The 17,677-nt window shown below is 36.0% G+C and overlaps 1 non-coding gene across 1 annotated transcript; it reads left to right on the top strand.

Moving 5' to 3' along the window:
• The first annotated feature begins 11,946 nt into the window (after positions 1-11,946).
• Positions 11,947-12,019, top strand: TRNAK-UUU (transfer RNA lysine (anticodon UUU)). Its single transcript has one exon. It is a non-coding gene; the product is annotated as a tRNA-Lys (tRNA).
• Positions 12,020-17,677: the final 5,658 nt, after the last annotated feature.

Genomic DNA, 17,677 nt, shown 5'->3' with positions numbered 1-17,677 from the left:
AAAATAGTCAAGACCATCCTACTGTTCAAAGTTCAGATAGTACATACACTCATGAATTAAAGATAACATAGTACTGGTAGACAGGATTCAGATAGAAGAATGTTCTGATTTGTTAAACTTGTCTTTCTAAGTAAGATAAAGTAGTTGAGCTAATAGACAATACGAGTCTCTTCTTCCTGAGTCTCAGAAGGAAATAATTCTGCTTTAAGAGCCTTGGGAGAGAGAGAACTATAAAAACAGGTTCTGCTCTGATGAACAGACACGGGGAGAGGGACTATATAATTTTGTACATTGACTGAGGCTAATTCAAATAGTGTTAATTGTTCCTCTGCTTCCAGTCAAGGTGATGCCCTGAGACTCAGCACAGCTCCACTGATCTCCCCTGCCTGGAACTGAAAGTGTTAGAAGCTGATCTGTGTTTCAGGAGAAACAATGATCTTTGCTTTAGCTATGTACTGCATCCATCCCAGCATACCTTGGAGCTGGGGGCAGGAAAGTAGAGAAGAGGACAGGTGCTGGTATCACTTCTATTACTTTGGTCAATGCTTCCTATAAGTTAACTTTTGCTACAAAACAGTGCTTTACTTAATTGTGCAGATGGACCAGGGAGAGTTGACTTAGGACATAGAACAATGTTAATAGATTAAATTTTTATATGATACCTTTTTTGACCTTCTAAGCCTTCCTTCACTCTCATTCACCTAAGCACCCATGAAATCCCGGAAGAGGTTTCAGGTTCTGAAATTCAAAGAGAGGGTGTTTGCACCTATAAGTTGCCTCACAAGCCAGGCTATTGTTTGGTGAATCAGTTAAAGTTTATATCCCTTTAAGCATGAGAGAAGTAGTGTTTGGCAAGCTAGATCACTGAGTTTTAGATAGCGGAAATTTTGGTAGGTAGAAGAAGAAGGAGGAAAGGGAGAACTCCCTTGCCCAGTCCTTGTATGCTTGTGGCAAGGAGATGGAGACAAAGTAACATGTGAAGTGGAGGAGATAAGATGAGACCCTCTGGACCTGAACTCTGAACAGAAACAGGGTCCAAGCAAGGAAGAATGGACCAAAAGTTTACCAGGGACCAGCTTTTATATTGGAGACTAGAGGAGGCTGACAGTAGGTTGATAAGGAAGCTACATTCCAGAATTGTAGATTGTCTTGCTCTGCCTTTAGTCCAGAGCGTGTGAACAATACAACTGTCTTGTCATTTGAAGAGAAGCAGCTAGAGGAAAGTTATTAGCAAGACTGACCTTTTTTTTTTTAAAGATTTATTTATTTATTTGTTTGTTTATTTATTTATTTAGACAGAGAGAGAGAGCACAAGCAGGTGGAGAGGGAGAAGCAGGCTCCCCGAGGAGCAGGGAGCCCAATGCGGGGCTCGATCCCAGAACCCTGGGATCATGACCTGAGCTGAGGGCAGATGCTTAACTGACTGAGCCACCCAGGTGCCCCAAGACTGACCATTTTTATCTAAGAGACTGAATATATCCTGAAGGGCTCTTTTTTGATGTCAGACTAAAGTTTAGGTTAGATTGGGTATTTACTTGCATAAACAATGTGGGACACAGTAGAAAGAATAGATTAGTTATAGACAGAATAGTAAATTATGCATATAAAAAAGTTTGTTAACACGTAAGCTTTTAGTTCTTTGGGTTATATAGTATGAATAAAAATTGACAACTGTTCTTTAGATGTAGATTATTGAAGTTAGCCCACAGATGTCATTCTGCAAGATTGTCTACTTTCCCTTTCAATTTTTTAAAAAATTAAATTCTGATTAAAGTTGAGACAGTTCAGTTGCTTGAACTGTCTTCTCCTTTGATCCTGTCTTGTTCCTCCGTCTTTTCCTCACACCTCAACCCCTCTCCCTCAACTCCGCCCTGCAACTTCTCCTTCTAATGTTTTCCACACTAAATTATGAGAAACCAGACTTTCAAGATCACAAAGCTTGGCTTGACAAAATTTCATTTAAAGAATGTCATCTACTGTGAACCTACTATGCTCATATCTTTTATAATTGTTGAAACTTCCATGCAGGTGTTCACATCTGCATTTCTGAATCTGGAATTCATCTTTAAAGAATATTGTTTAAGACAAGGGATGAGAAATGCTATTGCCTACTCCTGTCTGAAGTTGTAAAAGACTCTCCGATTTAACAATTTATAGCAATAAGAAAGGTTTGTCATACAGATAATCTGCATCTGGATTTTGCTTCTCTTTATTTGGTGCCTAACTCTGTGCTGTTCTCTGCTTTTCTTGTCTCTCTAGGTCATAATTTTTGTTCTGAGGTATGCACGTGCTTCATGGACTCTGTGGATCCACTGAGCTTATATGCATATGCTGTATGAATAGACATTTTTTTCTGAAGATCCATATTTTCATGAGATTTTCAAAGAGAAATGAGACTGAATAAATTTGAGAATTCCTGTTCTATCTTTGTATGTCAGCCTTATTCTATCTCATCAACTCCTTTCTCTTCACTTGCATCTTTCTCTTTCCATAATATGGGTAGAAAATATATGAACATAGAAGAACTTTGCTTTCCTTTTTTTTTTAACTTTGCTTTCTGATTGTAATATATAGAAGAAAGAATAAAAAATTGTATATATCTTTAAAAAATAAAGTTTTGCTATGTGTTCCTTGCCTTATTATTTAACTCTAGGTCATTAACTATTGTTAATTTTTTTTTTTTTTAATTGCAGGATTTGAACTCATGTGGGGCTTGAACTCATGACCCTGAGATCAGGACGTGAGCTGAGATCAAGAGTTGGATGCTTAACCAACTGAGCCACCCAGGCACTCCTAGATCATTAACTATTTTAAAACAAAGAAAATCAAAATAAACCAACAAAAACAGTAATAAACATCCTCTAGATTCCTTCTGATTTTGAAAAGAAATATAAAAAATGATTACTTAGTATTTTGAGGAATTGTTTTCTAAATGAAAACAATATTTTTGTGAATATTAAAATAAATTATTTTTAAAACATTTAAATTATACTTAGCATAGAATATGTATACTTTGAAATCCTACCACCCAGAATGAATCACAAGTGAATCTTTTAGAAAAAAAAATTTCTAAGGTATCTTCTGTATTAATACACAATTTAAAATAAATGGGGTCATAATATAATTTGTATTTTGTAATCTGCTTGTTTTTCCCACTGAATAATATATTGTGGTCATTTTTCCATGAAAGACATTTAAACTATCCTTTTTAATACATATGTAGACTGAATTTATATTCATATATCACAGTTTTATCCATATTCTATTAAAATGTACTTTAGTTTTTCCTAATTGTTCACTATTGTAAATAGTATTTTCATGTGTGGCTTTTTATATATATCCTTATATTTTTATTTTAATTACGATGTATTTCAGATATATAAAAATACATAAAGGAAAATGTAGCAGACACACATATATCCACCACCAAGCTGAAGACTTAAGACAGTCCCATGGAATTAGTTCCCCTATTTGTACCAACACGTTTGTATAGTTCCATAATTGACTACTTTAGGTAAATTCCTAGAGACTAAATTTCTGGATCAAAAGTGAAATCATTGCTTTGGATACATTTTATTTATTTGTACTATTTATTCAGTAGGTATCCAGTAAGTGTTGCATGCTGGGGACTATGCTCAGGTCAGAGATAGATAAAAGACAGTTTCCATCTTCAAGGAGAAAATAATAATATTGAGTCAAATAAGAACGGCAAGTAAAATACAGCATGAAAAATGATGAAATAGAAATAAGGATAGGATACAACAGAAGTATATAGAAGTTGAATCTAATGGATGGTCATAATAGGTCTGGTAGAGGAAGTGATTGATTATGAATTAGTTAAGAAATGAAGGTGAGCATGGAAAACCTTTTAAGTGGGAGAGCATCATTTGCAAAGGCCAGGAATGAAAGCGTGGGCCCCACTGGGAAATTGTCCCTAGCCTGGTACGGCTAGAATACGGAGTTCTAAGAGAAAACAGTGAGGAAAGAAGGCATAAAAGAAGGCAGAATTCTAGTGTTAGAAACAGAGAGAAGGGTTGTTAGTACTACTGGGAGTATGAGTTGAAAATTGTTTTTTAATAAAGTAGTAATTAACTTGTTTGAAGAGAGAAAGGGAGAAGTTACGAGGGAAAGACTGAGGATACTAAAAACCATTAAATTATGTGATGGATTTTAGTATGTTTGCCATTCTGTTTCTGTCTCATCACTTCTTAAATCTTAAATATTTTCTTTCAAAAGTCAGCATAATAAGTATTCATTCCTCTGGCTCACATTTAGGATGCAGCTTTTAAAGAGCAGTCTATGGCTCTCCCTTTCATATCCTATCCCTTCTGGCTCTGTCTGTGAGGAGGTAAGATGAGGTGCTGTGTTTCTTTCTGACTGGATGTTCTCTGTGCTCATATTGTTTGTACAGAGACCAGATTGTGCTGATATGAGGATTGGGACTAGTGAAATTATTAGGTCTCTTTTCACTAAAAATAGAGCATCAGTGGTCATTCCAAAGGAGTAAATTGGCATGCAATAGCAACTTATTCATGTTAGAGGCACTTCACTTTCCAGTTTTGTCTAAAGGAATCATGCTTCCTATGGCAAGTTCTGTATAAAATGCATTGCATTTCAGGTTAATGCTATTGACCACCAGGGAAGACAGAAAAATTGAGAGTGTGTGCCAAATAATCTTCCATAATAGTAGACTCATGCTCTCTTCATTTGACCTTTGATTGCCTAGAAGTCATGGGCTGTGGTATACTGGAACAGTGTGCAATGTCCTGGGTCTTCCAAGTCTTGGCATCTGCTTGGGGCTTAATGACTCACATCACTCTTGGCAACGATGCTTTGGACTTACAGCAGCAGTGCTGGTAATGTGGATAATGGAAACAGGTTTCTATCTCTGTGGTAGTAAATGGTCTTAAATGAACTTTGTTCAAAGAACTTTTCCTTAGAAAACCATTCACACTGTTTTTCACCTTGTATGGAACTCGTTCTTCACTGCAAAAATGGTCATCGCTAGCTAGAGAGATAAAATTATGTACCTCTCATACATGACCGGCATAGCCTGTAACATGAAAATTGAAGAAAAGAGATTTTTTAAAAAACCATTTTCTATCCTTTGCTGTGTAGTTTTATTGTTTCCTCTATTTTTATGCTTGATACTCACTTTTTGAGACTTATATTACCCAAGTAATTGGCTTTAGCAATTATTGAACTGCCTAATAGACTAAATGGTTTAGTGTCATTTTTACGTTTTGACTTTTAGGAATTTAGAATTCTAATGAGGGATTTCAGTTCTAATTTACTCTGAAAATAAATAAAACTACCCAGCTTTTAAATTTTAAAGAGTACTTAAATGAAATATTGCAATAAGCATGAAACTTTACTTTTGTGTTTTAAAAATTAATTCCTTTGTTAAATACATGTGTGTGTGCATACATATGTGTGTATTTGTATTTAAACAGGCTAGGATGGTAACATGCCTAAAATGTTACAGAAAGAATCAGGAGTTAGGAGGAAACATTTGAATCTATCAGAGATTTCACTTGGTGGAAAACCTTAGATGAAACTAAGCAGAGCATGAACTCACTGAAAATGATAAAGTTAGAACTAAAGTTGCTCTAAAAGGATCTTTTTAAAGATCTATGAGCATTGCTAGAATATTGTTCAGGCATGTTTTAAGAGCTGATTCTGATTACTTCTTTATGAGGAAAATATTTAGATTTCTGTACACTCAGACCTTCTCTTTTAAGATCTATTAAAAATTAACATCAATTGGAAAATTTATTCTAATTATTGAGTGTCTCTCATATGCAAAGTGCCATGATAGATATTCTGAGTAATACTTATTCTTTCATTTCACAAATATATATCGAATATTTTCTGTTGTGAGTCACTGGAAACTTTGTTTCTAAATCTCTTCCATTTATTAGGAAGGAAGGCTCATCTGCCTGTGGTAAACTAGGATGACTGATGGGGGAGTGAAATGAAACTAAAGCCAGGGGGAGCCTGCGTGGCTCAGTCGGTTGGGTGTCCGACTCCAGGTTTGAACTTACTGTGATCTCACAGATGGTGATCTCCTGGGTCTTGCAGTCAAGACCTCCTCGGGCTCCAGGCTTGGTGGGAGCTCTCCTTGGGGGTCCTCTCCCTCTGCCACCCCACCCCCCTCTAGCATGTGTTCAAGCTCTTGTTCTCTCTCTCTCTCTCAAATAAATAAATGAATCTTTAATAATAATAATAAATAAATAAAAACCCTGAAGCCAGGGAGACTGCTTTGGAGGTTATTCAACGGCCAAAGAGTAGACTACAAAGGATCTAGACCAAGGTAGTAGTAATGGGAATAAAAATAAAGAATAGACTGAGGAACATGTTTTTAAAGTTGACTGAGTGTTTGTATGTGGGATTAGCAAAAGAAAGAGAGAAGTGAAAGAAGATCCAAGAGTTAGTTTGTGTCATTAAGTGAACAGTGAAACTACTAGAAATAATAAAGCCAGGGGGGCAGGTGGTCAGTAGAGAAAGAGCAAGTCTTTGATTCTGAAAAAAATACACAGATAATGGTAGAGACTTCCAGCTGATGGTATTGATTGCCATTTGGGGCTATGCAGAGGAATGGGTAGAATGATGCAATCATCTAGTTGGATGGAGGAAGATATAGGACAGGAAAATTGAAGCTTCCCTCCCATGTTCATGTTGCTGAGATTGATATAAATAAGTGAATTTGAGTTAAATATTCCATATTCAAGAACTACTATATCACAACTCTCATTACATTGTGGTAGATATCTGGGAACTTAGTGAGGTGTTCAAGGTTTAGTACTTTATACACACATAAATAACATATACAAATAATCACATGGATTGGGCATGAGTGATGAACCTTTCATCTTAGTTTTTTTTTTTTCCCCCAAATTTTATTTATTTGACACAGAGAGAGAGACAGCTAGAGAGGAAACACAAGCAGGGGGAGTGGGAGAGGGAGAAACAGGCTCCCAGCCTAGCAGGGAGCCCGATGTGGGGCTCGATCCCAGGACCCTGGGATCATGACCTGAGCCGAAGGCAGATGCTTAACAACTGAGCCACCCAGGCGCCTCCATCTTAGTTTTCTATGATTTATTTTGGTACCTACTTACGTCTTGGGGCAAGTGTGATACATTTGCAGGTGCAAGGTGAAGGTTAATCCTACATAGGAGGCAAAGTTTGTGCCCATCACAGAATTTAAATTGAGCATATTCCCTTTCTGAGCTTCTTGAGCTTACCTAGTAAAAGTGGATCTGTAAGAAAAAATGCAATTCTATAATGCTTCTTTTACTTTTTTTTTTTTTTGGTAGTGGAACAAATGGAATTGTTTAAGTAGAGAGATTGGGAAGACTTGGAGGGAAAGGGATAGGGAAATGAAATTATATTAATTTCTTCAGAGGGGGGAGGGGAGCTTACCCAAGACCTCACTACTCAGTGCCATCTCAACTGTGTTCCCTTTGGTCATAGTCTCATCCAGACTCACCACATAGAGCCCCGTCCTCATTCTGGTAGTGATCTTACTGGGTTCATTATATCCCATTGGTCCCCAGCCAATGCAAAGACCAAACTGCCCTAATCTCCTCTTTACCAAGATCTAATGGTAATGATAAACTGCAGGCAGACAGTTGGAATGGGAAATGGAAAAGGGAGCAAAATGAAGAAGAGGGATATTACATTGGGAGGGAGGGTGAGATTTGGAAATGAAAATCTAGCAAGGGAGAGCACTATCAGGAAGTCCTTGCAACAAGCACCCAAAAAATCTATCACTGTGTAAAAGGCTCTTTAAATGCCAACCTGGCACTTAGGGAAATTACCCTTACCTTAATATAAGTGATTAGTGTATGGATTAGTGTATTACCAGAAGGGGAATTCAGGAACAGCAACCAAGCTAGAAAAACAGACATAAGAAATGGAAGCATACAAACTAAAATGATGCTTAGGAACAAGAAAGAAACACAGTTATCAGAACTGAGATCCTGCATTGTTATTTTAGAACAAGGATCATGATGCTGACTCCCAGAGAATGATGCTAGAGCTAGTTAATGACTATATCTCAGCAGAGATTTTGGTTTCTGATATGAGAATGAGAGGGAATGTGGAAGCTGAGGACCAGTCTGGATCTATAAAACTCCCACTGTATTAGCCTTTTTGCAAATTTTGAAGAAACTGACAATTACAAACTCATCATCTCTGTCTTCTGTCTCTGTATGTATATGCGGAGAATTCTACAGAAAATATTGGAAGTTTTAGAATGAGTTAATAAAGCTTGAATGGAGGGAAATTCTAATCAAGGTTTAGGAGGTTTCAGATCAATTCCCTCTGGCAGCCATATATATATATGGGACTACTGTAACCCCAAAACTTCATTTCAGCTTTCGTTCTTTGTGAGGACAAAATAATAATGAAGGCATTTCAGTCATGGAGACTTGTAGCTGATCTTTTATTTTCTTTATCTCTCTCTTCCCCTCATTAAGTCAAGCATGATACAGAATGATGGCCTGAGACTAGAAATCTTGTTGCCAGCAAACATCACAACCGCTATCCACATGGAGATTTGTGCTGTCCGGATAGTGGTGCCCTCCATGGCTGGTGAGAATTTGAGGAGTCAACTGTGGTGTCACATCATAGGAATTTCATTTAATCCCTGCCTCAAATCTGACCACTCCTGCTCCTCTGTAGCCACACTACCAGTTACAAACCTGGAGAGAGACTAGCGTGGGAATTTTCAGAAATGATTTCAAAAATTATCTCAATGACCTTTTTCTTTTTAGAAGAAACGTCAGAGTAATTTTCAGAAAGGTTCTTGGTGGCTGTGAATTTCACCTACTGTCAAAATAGGCTACTTTCACCACATATTCTTTTTGACTTTAGAGATTACTTGGAGCCTGGCTACCAAGGGTTATTCCTGGTCAAGTACAGGTAAGTGTTCTATGGCTTGAAAAGAAGGAAACCTGTGGAAACCAAAGTTGATTAGAATTATGCAGATTCTTTGCATGACCTTGACATTAGGATGAGAACAGTTGGATGGAACTGGTCTGAGGCATTTGGTAAAGAATGTGGGTCCTGTGAATAGAAAAAGAAACAGGACAAGTGGCCTTTCTCCTTCTAGTATCATTTGTCTCTAAGCCAGGAAAAAACCATCTTTCTACTGATGAAACTTACTCTCTTATATTACATGTCTTTGTACTGGTGTTGTACCTACTAAGTCAAATGTAAGGACTTTGAAAACAAAGGCAGAGTATCAGTAACCAAACAGAATAATTATTAAGTAGAATCCATGCCTAATACGGAGCCCAACACGAGACTTGAACTTACATCCCTGAGATAAAGATCTGAGCTGAGATCAAGTGTCAAACACCTAACCAACTGAGCCACCCAGGTGCCCAAACAGAATAATTATTAAAATTTATTTTTAACTTTGCATGCAGAAACATTTATTCTTTTGGTTTACATTTCTTTGAGTTTTGACCAAACCATAGTCAAGATACTTAACATTTCCCTCCAAAAACTCCCTCATGCTGTCCCTTTGTAATCAAACCCTCTACTTACCCCTAACCCAGGCAACCACTGATCTATTTTTTAGCTTTCTATGTAAATAGGCACATACAGTGTGTAACCTTTTTGAATCTGCCTTCTTTCACTTAGCATAATGCATTTGAAATTCATCCATATTGTTGAGTGTATCAATAGCTTTTTCCTTTCTATTCTTGAGCAGTGTTCCACTGTATGAATGTACCATAGTTTATTTATTCACTAGTTGGAGGACATTTGGTTAGTGTGGTAGGCAGGATTTGGGCTCCCCTGAGCTTTGCCCCCTGGTGTTAAGTGGTGAATATATTACATGGCAAAAGGGAATATTTGTAGATGGAATTATTGCTATAGATTGCAGATGGAGTTAAGATTGATAATTAGCTGACTTTAAAACAAGAAGACTCTCCTTGTGAGTCTAATGTAATCACAGGTCCTTAAAAGTAAATGAGGAAGGCAGAAGAGTCAAACAGATATGAGGTGAGAAGAATTTGGCTTGCTGTTGTTGGCTTTGAAGATAGAGGAAGGGAGATGTGAGCTAACCCTAAAAGGTGATAATAGCCCTCAGCTAATAATCATCAAAAAACCCCAGGAATCTCAGTCCTACAACTGCAATGAATTGAATTCTTCTGACAACTTAAATAAACAAATAAACGTATTTTCCCCTAGAATCCTCAGAAAGGAACTTAGCTTTATCAACACCTTGATTTTAGCCTTGTGAGATTCTAAGATTCTAAGCAGAAACTAAGCGGAATCTGCTGGGCATCTGACCTATGGAAACTGTGAGGTGATAAATTTGTGTTGCTTAGTTAGCTATTTTTGTGGTAGTTTGTTATGTCAATAACAGAATAGTAATATAGGTAATTTCTAGTTTGGGACAGTTATGAAAAAAGCTGTTATAAAACTTAAATGTGGATGTTTTGTTTAAACCCGAGTGTTCATTTATCTTGGGAAAATACCTAGGAGTGTCACAATCAATTCTCATTATTTGTGGTAGTAATGTTCTATAAAGTCACCTTGAACATTGAATTAGCGAGTAATGAGACATTGCTCCTAGGGGAAATGCAGAGTTACGTTCCTGTGAGCCTCTGGCCACAATGACAGTTTTGTCAACTGATCAATACATAACCTTGTTATATGTGTGTTTTCTGTTTAAAAACACCTTATTTCATATATATTGTTGATTAATTAACCTTGAACTCACAGCCAACAGCATTGTAACTCATGGTTGAATGAAACTGATCTAACATACATATTTTCTCCATAAGGCACATCACAGCTTTCTTGTGTTTGAAAATACTAAACAGCACTTAAGCATTACACACTTGGATGCCATTTTAAACAGCAGAATCACCAACAAAAAGCACAAAAATGCAAAAAAAAACCCACAAAAAAACACCTCACTGAAAAAAAAATGCACAACTAGATAAACCAAGAAAAAGGACACTTACTTACAATATGAGAGTTAAAACAAGAATCAAGAGCATTGCCTTGTTCATTCTCAGCGAGGCACATGAATGTTGGCTTAGTCTAGCTTTTCATTGTTCTGCACATGCCATTGAATGGCTGCAAAAGTCCCACAAGTATTGATTTGTGGGGGGCGCCTGGGTGGTTCAGTCGGTTACACATCTGCCTTTGGCTCGGGTCATGATCCCAAGGTCCTAGGATCAAGCCCCGCATTGGGCTACCTGCTCGGCAGGAAGCCTGCTTCTCCCTCTCCCACTCCCCCTGCTTCTGTTCTTTCTCTCTGTCAAATAAAAAAGAAAAAATATATATATATGAAGTATTGATTTGGGGTTATAAATAAATTTCAGGTAGTGGGCAAACTCAAATACAGATGTGAATAATTAGGATTGATTACATTAGCAGAGCATATGGTGAGTTTATGTTTACCTTTTAAGAAAATGCCAAACCATTTTCTAAAGGCACTGTGCCATTTTGTATTCTCACCAGCAGTGTATGAGAATTGCAGTTGCCCACTCCTTCACAGTGATTAATATTATCAGCTTTTCTGACTTTAGCTATGTTAATAGGTATGTAGTGGTATGTATATGTAGTGGTAACTCACTGAGGTAATTTACATTTCCCTAATAACTAATGATTCTGGGCCTTTTTTCATCTACTTATTTGGCATCCCTATATATTTTTTAAAGATTTTATTTTATCTACTTGACAGAGACACAGCGAGAGAGGGAACACAAGCAGGGGGAGTGGGAGAGGGAGAAGCAGGCTTCCTGCCGAGCAGGGAGCCCAATGTGGGGCTCGATCCCAGGACCCTGGGATCATGATTTGAGCTGAAGGCAGATGCTTAACAACTGAGACACCCAGGCGCCCTGACATCCCTATATTTTCTTTGGTGAAGACATTTCTGTTCAAATATTTTGCTCATTTATTAAAAATTGGGTTGTTTGAACCTGGTTGGCTCAGCTGGTAGAGCGTGTGACTTTTGATCTTGGGGTTATAGGTTCAAACCCTACATTGGGTGTACAGATTACTTAAAAAATTAAAAAAATCTTTTAAAAAATTGGGTTATTTAATTTCCTATTATTGAGTTTTGAGAGTTCTCCCTATATTCTGGATATAAACCCTTTGTGAGATATGTGATTTGCAAATGTTTCCTCCTAGTGTATGGCTTGTCTCTTCACTCTCTTAAGAGTATCTTTGGCAGAGCATATGTTTTCGATTTCAACAAAGTCTAATTTATTAATTATTTTATTTAGGGGTCATGCTTTTGGTGTTGGATCTAAAATCTTTTTGCCTAGCATAAAATGATGCATATTTTCTCTTATGTTTTCTTCTAGAAATTTTATAGTTTTACATTTTACATGTAGGTTTATTATCCATTTTGAATTAATTTTTGTGAAGGGTAAAAAATATAAGTTGAAGTGTAGATAAATAGATAAATGTCCAGTTGTTTCAGAGCCATGTGTTGAAAGACTATCATTTCTCTATAGAATTGCCCTTAAATATTTGTAAAATATAAATTAGCCATATATGTGTTGATCTACTTCTGGACTTTATTCCATTGATCTGTGTGTCACTATTTTCTCTAATACTACACTGTTTAATTAGTGTAGCTTTATATTAAGCTTTGAAATTAAATATTGAGATATTTATTGTTTTTCTTCAAAATTGTTTTGGCAATTCTAATTTTGTATTTACATATAAATTTTAGAATTAGGGGCACCTGGGTGGCTCAGTCGTTTAAGCATCTGACTCTTGGTTTCAGCTCATGTCATGATCTCAGGGTCGTGAGATTGAGCCCCATGTCAGGCTCCATGCTCAGCACAGAGTCTGCTTGAGACTCTCTCTCCCTCTCCCTCTGCCCCTTCCACCATTCATTCTCTCTAAATAAATAAACAAATAAATAAATATCTAAAATAAAATTTAGTATTAGTTTGTTGACAAAAAAAAAATCATGCTGGGTTTTTTTAACTGGGATTGCATTGAATTTATTATCTATTTGGAGTATTTTGATGTCTTTATAATATAAAGTCTTTTAACCCATGAACACATTTATATTTAAAAAAAAGTTTTTGTGTATAGTTGACACCCAATATTACATTAATTTCAGGTATACTTACCATGTACATCAACATGGAAGGAACTGGAGGGTATTATGCTGAGCAAAATAAGTCAATCAGAGGAAGACAATTATTATATAGTATCACCCATATGTGGAATATAAGAAACAGCACAGAGGATCATAGGGGAAGAGAGGGAAAACTGAATGGGAAATCATCAGAGAGGGAGAAAAACATGAGAGACCCTTAACTATAGGAAACCAACTGAGGGTTCCTCGAGGGGAAGTGGGTGAGGGGAAGGGGTAACTGGGTGATGGGCTTTAAGGAGCGCACATGATGTGATGAGCACTGGTATTATATGCAACTGATAGATTATTAAACACTACATCTGAAACAAATGGGTGTACTATATGTTGGCTAATTGAATTTAAGTTAAAAAAAATTTCAGGTGTACAACATAGTGATTCAACTTCTCTATACATTATGCTGTGGTCACCACAAGTGTAGGTACCATCTGTCACCATACAATACTATTACAGTATCATTGACTATATTCCCTATGGTGTGCTTTTTATTCCCAGGACTTATTTATTCTGTTACTGGAAGCCTGTATCTCCCAGTCCCCTTTACCCGTTTTACCCTTACCCCCTTCCTTCTGGCAACCATCAAATTATTCTCTATACTTATAGGTCTGATTCTGCCGTTTGTTTGTTTATTCATTTGTCTTGTTTTTTAGATCCCACACAAGAGTGAAATTGTATGGTATTTGTCTTACTCAGTCTGACTTATTTCACTTAACATAATACCCTCTAGGTTAATCCATGTTGTCGAAAATGGTATGTATGATCTCATCCTTTCTTATAGCTGTATAATATTCCTGTGTGTGTGTGTGTGTGTGTGTGTACACACATTTTCCTTATCCATTTGTCCATTGATGGACACATATCTTGGCTATTGTAGATAATGCTGCAATAAACATAGGGGTGCATATATCTTTTTGAACTAGTGTTTTCATTTTGGGGGGTAAATACTCAGTAGTGAAATTATTGGATCATATGGTATTTCTGTTTTTAATTTTTTGAGGAACCTCCATATTGTTTTCCACAGTGGCTGTACCGATTTACATTCCCACCAAAAGTACATGAGGGTTCCTTTTTTTCCACATCCTTGCCAACACTTATTATTTCTTGTCTTTTTGATTTTAGCCATTCTTACTGGTGTGGAGTGATATCTCATTGTGATTTTGATTTACATTTCCCTGATGATTAGTCATGTTGAGCATCTTTTCATGTGTCTCTAGTCATCTGTATGTCTTCTGTGGAAAAATGTCTGTTCGGATCCTCTGCCCATTTTTTAATCAGATTGGTTTTTTTGGTGTTGAGTTGTATGAGTTCTTTATATATTTTAGATAATAACCCCTTATCAGATATATCATTTGCAAATATCTTCTCCTATTCATTAGCTTGTAAATTTGTTTTGTTGATGGTTTCCTTTGTTGTGCAAAAGCTATTAATTTTGGTGTAGTCACAATAGTTAATTTATTCTTTTGTTTCTCTTGCCTTAGGAGACATATCTAGAAAAATGTTGCTGTGGCCGATGTCAGAGAAATAACTGCCTGTGTTCTCTTCTAGGATTTTTATGGTTTCAGGTTTCACATTTAGGTCTTTAATCTATTTTGAGTTTATTCTTGTGTGTGGTGTTGGAAAGTGGTCTACTTTCATTCTTTTGCATGTAGCTGTCCAGTTTTCCCAGAAACATTTATTGAAGAGACTGTCTTTCCCCATTGTATATTCTTGCCTCCTTTGTTGTAGGTTAACTGACCATATGAGAGTGGTCTCTTTTGGGGCGCCTCTTTTGGGTGGCTCAGTCATTAAGTGTCTGCCTTCGGCTCGGGTAATGATCCCAGGGTCCTGGGATCAAGCCCCACATCGGGCTCCCTGCTCTGCGGGAAGCCTGCTTCTCCCTCTACCAGTCCCCTTGCTGTGTTCCCTCTCTCACTATGTCTCTCTCTGTCAAATAAATAAATAAAATCTTAAAAAAAAAAGTGGTCTCTTTTGTGTTCCAGTGATTTATGTGTCCATTTTTGTGTCAGAACCATACTGTTTTGGTTACTACTAACAGCTTTGTAGTATATCTTGAAATTTGGAATTGTGATACCTCCAGCTTTGTTTTTTTCTCTTAATTAATTTAAGTTCCCTTTGATTTCTTTTATCAGTGTTTTGTGTTTTCAGCATGCATATCTTGCACCTATTTTACTAAATTTATAAATACATATTTCGTTGTTTAGGGCTATTATAAATAATATTGCTTTTTAAACTTCAATTTCAATTGTTAATTGTTAGTATATTGAAAAATAATTGAATTTTATATATTGACCCTATAATTGGTGATTTGGTAACTCTCTGATAATTCTAGGAGTTCTCCACCTATACCTTTTTTTAGATTCTATAAGGACTTTCTAAGTAGATAATCATGTAGTTTATAAAGAGTGATTATTTTATTTCTTCTATTCTAATCTATATGCCTATTTCTTTTCCTTCCTTATTGATACGATGTTGAATAGGAGCAAGTGGACATTCTTGCTTTTCCCCAGGTTGGGGGAAAACATTCAGTCTTTTACCATTAATTATGATATTTGCTGTGTTTTAGAAAAATGTTATTTATTAGGTTTTTTACTATGGATGTGGAATTTTGTAAAATGCCTTTTCTGCATCTTTGGAAAAGATCTTATGGTTTTTCTTTTTTAGCCTGTTTATATGATGAATTATATTGATTGATTTTTGAATGTTGAACCAGCCTTGCATTTCCAGGGTACAACCACTTGGTTCTAACATAATTTTTATGTATTTCTGTATTTAATTTGTTGTATTTTGTAGATAATTTTTGTGTCTGTGTTCATGAGGGATACTGGTCTGTAGTTTTCTTGTAATGTTTTTGTCTGCTTTTAGTATTGATGTAATGCTGGCCTCACAACATGAGATGGAAAGTGATCTATTTTTATATTCTTGGGAAGATATTATATATAATCGGTACTACTTCTTCTTTAAATGTTTAGAAGACCTCACCATTGAAACCATATGGGACTGGATTTATCTTTGTTAAAATGTCTGAATAATGTTTAAAATATATAATTGAGTACCTACTATGTATCTGAAATATTGGTTACTTTCTCATTTTCTCAATTTCTGTAATATATTTATTACCTCTACAACAAGTTTTGACTTAAGTTAGAATGAGATATTTGATTCAAACTAGACACAACTCTGTTATTATTCTTCTATTTCACTGAGGATGCTGAAAACTTCTGGTACAAAGTTAGGTTTATAGTTAAAGATGAGATAAACTTGTGACCTTAGATTAAGTCATAGGACTCCCTTGAGCCTGAGTTTTCTTGTCTAAATAAATGGATATAATGCATCATAAAATGTTAGATTGGATAAAGTGTCCAGAATTTATAACTAATTTATAAATGACATAATTGATCAGATTTTAATGAAATATAAACATTTTTCATCAAGTTAAAAAATATCAAAGGTTTAAGTTACTTAACTATGAGAGAAGCAACTAGTTGTTCATCAAAAATTGTGTTTGCTTTCTGGGTACATAGTAAAATTTTATTTCTCAGCCTCCCTTGGAGGTATTTGTGACTTTGTGACTGAATTTGAGCCAGTGTGATGTGAGAGGAAGTATTGCATGCCATTTCCGTTCCTGGTTCCTAAGGACCCCTATGTGCAGTTCTCCTTGTTTTATTGCCCTTCACGCTAGTGGGCATGGAGACAATCAGTAGTGACCTTGAAGATTACAGAGCTGCTGTGAGCCTGGGTCTCTGAATTATTACATGGATGAGAGCGCCCTGCAATACATTCATTCGCCTTTCCAGTAATGGTGTGTGAAAAACAAAATAGTCTAAATTGTTTGGATCATTTGGGGATACATTTGTTAACAACAGCTAGTTTGTATAATTTGGTAGGATGAGAGTTCTCCTTTAATAGTACTATAATTTTCTTATTAGGAAAAATCAATGTTCACATTTTAGCAATCCCAAATGGAACAGAAGTATCCTGTTTCGGAGAGGACACAATTCATGATAAAAACGTATGAATCCAAGGTAAAAAATAAAAATAATTTTTAAGAGTTGTTCATCAGTTGAAAAATTCAAGGGGAGGATATTTGTGATTGTGTTCGGTTGTTTAAGGATAAGATTGGTGATCTAAGTAATGGTCCAGAATAGGGCATTCCAAACAGCAATGAAATTTAGTTTATGTAGCTAGGCACTTTACTCACACCTGTAACTGTGTCAGACACAGTGTGTAAGCAATGTTGATAGAGGAATTGCTAAGTGACTACCTGAGAATAAAGGATTTATATATAATTAAAAGCAATAGGAGCTATCAGGTATTTATATGGTTCACTAATAATTTCCGTAATTCTACTTTAATGCTGAAAATATTTGCACACATTTAAACAGAGTTCAACAGTACTTAAGAAATAACCAATAATTAAATTGCAAAGAGATAATAGATTCATGTGCTTTCCGTGTGATGGAAGATTGTTTAGATTTCAAGGTTTATTTTGTCCTGCCAACAGTGTTATTAATCATTGTTCCTCATTTCCTTTCA

Source organism: Mirounga angustirostris, unplaced genomic scaffold, assembly GCF_029215605.1.
Source record: "Mirounga angustirostris isolate CCGP_5_RB_7025 unplaced genomic scaffold, mMirAng1.0.hap1 SCAF_4, whole genome shotgun sequence".
Taxonomy (NCBI): domain Eukaryota; kingdom Metazoa; phylum Chordata; class Mammalia; order Carnivora; family Phocidae; genus Mirounga; species Mirounga angustirostris.
This window is presented reverse-complemented; position numbering and strand designations above follow the sequence as displayed.